Raw genomic sequence first — 4,250 nt, forward strand, 5'->3', positions numbered from 1 at the left:
TTGAGTGAGTTCCCTGTTTTCAAACCTCTTTCACAGGTCTAAGTTTTTGTTTTGCTTGAGGGCAAGCAAAGGCTAAGTCTGGGGGAGTTGATATATCATGGTTTTTGTGGTTTTTAACCATGATATAAGGAGTCTTTTAGTGTCTTTTCATTTGTTTCTAGATTGTTTTTGAGTCTTTACAGGTTTTTAGCATGAGAGGAGCAAAATAGAGCAATTTGGATGATTCTGGAGCATTTAACCGGAGGAAAACAATTTGGAGTCTGATCCTATGAGGAGCATCGACCGACACCATACAAGAGGGCATCGATCGACACCCCTCTTTGCCGACTCAAGACCCAAGTTTTGGAAGTTTTACAATTCTGCCCCAAAGTCTTCCAAAATTGCAACATAAGTCTATGACGTGTTTTAGGACATAAAAATAGTGTTTTTAGGTTTTTAAACCCTTAAGTTTTATATTTCCTGCAACCCTGAGAGATTTTTGAGAGCTTTTGGAGAGAGATATATAGTTATCTGCTAGTCATAAAATAGTCGCAAATATAAGACTGTTTTCCAACTATATAATGGTGTCACAAATATGCGACTTTTTAGCTTCTATATTTCATATAGTCGTTTATTAGTCACAAATTGGTTACAAAATCGTCGCAAACTTTTGTGACGAAAAAAAGAGTCACAAAAAGTAGTCTCTGATATATGATGTTTTTATCGGTTTTGAGTCTTTGTTTTCTCTCTAATTTTATATTTTTTATTGAGTCAAAGTGTGTTTTTGGAGTTTTTTGGTCCTTTATCGAGTCTTTACAGGTTTTAGGACACTTTGGAGGAAATTGGAGGAAAATGAGCTATTCAGGATACAAACAAACATATGAGATGAATGTTGGTCCACGTGAAAACCCGCCTACTAGAGGGACCCGCCTGGCTAAGCAACAAAGTCTAACCCGACAACTTTCACGTCAAAACCCGCCTACCTAAGATACCCGCCTGGCTGAGAAATGTCTTAACCAGGCCGTTACCTTTTTTTACGCTATTTGGAGAGCTTTATAAATACCTTTTATTTGCTAGGAGAAAAACACTAAGTTTTATTCTACGCTTTCATTCTGCTACCTGAGACTTTTTGTAAGCCACTCTTTTGGGATTCTAGAGATTGATCCTCATTGACAATTTGGAGAAGATTTCTAAACCCTTTCTTATTATTTCTGCAATTTAATCATGTTTTCTTCATCTATGATTTATGATTTCTCTTTTGCTATGTGTGAGTAGTTCTCTAATTGGGTTTTAGGGTTCCAATTAGGAGATTCAATGAATTGATGTTTTAATTATTGTTTGGAGTTCTTAATCCTTAGGTTCTTTGATTCACATGATCTTAATGCTAAAATAGGACTGATCACCTTGTTTTAGACTCTAGGTTTTTCTATGCATCAAAAGTGTTCGATAGAATGCCTGAATGAGTGTGAATTGAGCAATGTATTTCTAGCCTGCGAAAGTTGATGTTGGGACGCATTGTGAACTTAATGAACTTGATTGTAATGCAAATTTGGCTAGGAGGTTGCAAATGAAAGTTTAGCAAACTAGTAGTCAAGTTTAGTTTCTAATGCCTTGAAAGAGGGTTAGTCTGTTATTGTGTTCATGTTCTAGAACGGTTCTTAATTATTGAATTCCATATTTCATTTTCTCATTAGGCATTGATCTCTGAAATACCCTATGACCCAATGTTTTAATCTTATAAGCTAATCGATTTTATTTCTTGCATTTTTATTTACAATTCTGAAACCAAACAAATTATCTTTCGTTCGCTTTAGCTATTTACGACTCTCGCAAATCTTTAGTGTACCATTGGTCCTTGTGGATTCGACCCCGTATATACTGCCTTGCGGTTAAGTGTATCGGGTAATTACTCGAGCAATCAAGTTGGCGCCGTTGCCGGGGACCAATTGCGTTACCTAGAGATTTAGGATTAGTTTATAGTCTAGAGCATTTTTATTACAATTGTTAACTAAAGCTTTTTCTCTCTTTTGGTGTTTTCAGGTGTATGACCCGCAGTGCAGGCTCTTCACACTTAGAACAATATCACGAAGACTTGGGAAAGTTTGAGAGAGAGAATAGGAGAAAGAAAAGACTTGCTGAAATGGCTGATGATTTAGCTGGTCGAAATGTTGGCAATGTTGATGATGAACATCATGAAGATGAACATCATGGAGAGTTTGAGGATCCCCCTCCTGCTGGGAACGTTAATCCTCCTGCTGGTGGAGAGGCTGCCCGTGCAGCTGCACAAAGAGAAGCTGTGCGTCACGAAGCTGCCCGTTTAGCTGCTTTTAATCAAAGACCAGCAAATGTTCGACAGACTTTGAGGGAACATGATGCTCCCAATGCCGAGATGTACCGCCGAGGTGTCCAACATCCTCCAATCGCCAGAAATGATTTTGAGATCAAACCGGCACTGTTGGGTTTAGTGAAGCAAAATCAGTTTCATGGTCTACCGTCAGAGAACCCAGTTTATCATTTGGAGTACTTTGAGGATATATGTGGCACGACGCGAATGAATGGGGTACCTGATGATGCTGTCAAATGCAGGTTGTTCTCATTTTCTCTGAGTGATAAAGCTCATCGCTGGTTTAAGTCGTTGAAGGGAGATACCATTCGAACATGGGATGAGTATAAAGCTGCGTTCTTGGGACAATATTTTACTCAAGCAAGGACTACTATTCTTAGGAATAAGATTTCAGGCTTCCAGCAGCATGCTACTGAGTCATTCCATGAGGCTTGGGAAAGGTTCAAAGACTATAAGAGAGAATGTCCTCACCATGGATTCACACCAGAATCACTCATCAACACGTTCTACAGAGGGGTTGATGAGAGGTATAAGATGGCCCTGGATACAGCTAGTAATGGGGACTTCATGACCAAAACAGAAGGAGAAGCTGAGATTTTGATTGAGAACCTAGCTGCTAGCAACAGTAATCATTGTGTTGACTATGATAGGACAATGAGAAGTAATGGAGGAGGAGAATCAAAACAGATTGCTGAGTTGACTGCAAAAGTGGAGCAGCTTTTGAGAAGAGATCAGAGGAGTTTGAATTTCTGTGATGATACTGGTGATGGTAAGGTTTATCAGGAAGGTGCTGGAGATGGTTCTGAGGAATTACAAGCTGAGCTGAATTACGTGAACCAAGGATATCAGAACAATGGTTTCAACCAGGGCTACAAGAATCACCCCAACCTCTCTTACCGGAGCACTATTGTTGAGAACCCACAGGATCAGGTATATCCACCACAACAGTTTCAACAAAAGCAGTTTATACCAGGGCAAGGAAACTACAATAAGCCATTTGTGCCTCAGGGACAAGGACAGGGAAATGGATATGGTCAAGGAGGTTTTCAGCAAAAACCCNCATCGAACTCCCATTCCTAGAGTCAATAAAGAATACAAAAACATACAAGAAATGTTTGAAGGATGTCTTGTCTTACAAGAGGAGCATTGAAGAAGGGGTCATGATGATTTCAACTGGGAAGGCATATGTGCATTTTGAGAAGCAGGAAAAACATCAAAGGAACAAGGAGAAAATCCTTGCAATGGCACACTTGAAAGAAGAGGTAGAGATGGTTAGTTCTGACTGCAATGCTACCATCCCGATTGAGATTCCTAAGAAGCTTGGAGATCCAGGGAGTTTTGTACTACCTTGCCAAATTGGGAGATTCATGTTTGAGAGATGTTTATGTGACTTGGGAGTATCAACCTGATGCCGCTTTCTGTGTCAGAGCGTTTGGGAGTCACCAATTGCAAACCATCAAGGATCTTATTATTGCTTGCTGATCGTTCTGGGTGATGTCCAGTTGGGTTGGTGGAGGATGTGCATGCTAGAGTTGGGAACTTCTACATTCCAACTGACTTCACGGTCATGGAGTTTGATAAAGAACCACATGATCCTCTCATTCTTGATCGCCCATTCTTACATACCGTTGGGGCTATGATTGATGTCAAAACACAGCAAATTCACTTGCAGATTGGTGATCATACTCAGGAGTTTGACATGAAAAGGTTGTTGAAAATACCTACTATTGGAGGATAAGCCTTTTCAGTTGAAACCATTGATGATCCTGGAGATAAGTATCTGAAGACATGCATTGGTTGGAGTGAGGTCAAGGAAGTCCTAGATGGAAACCCTCAAATTCCAATAGAAAAGGTTGGTGCTACTTGCAATGTTAAGCCCAAAAGGATCAAGGGATATCTTCATGTAACCTTGAAACCTGTGAAGTGG

Source organism: Camelina sativa, unplaced genomic scaffold (assembly GCF_000633955.1).
Source record: "Camelina sativa cultivar DH55 unplaced genomic scaffold, Cs unpScaffold00382, whole genome shotgun sequence".
In the NCBI taxonomy this organism is placed as follows: Eukaryota; Viridiplantae; Streptophyta; class Magnoliopsida; order Brassicales; family Brassicaceae; genus Camelina; species Camelina sativa.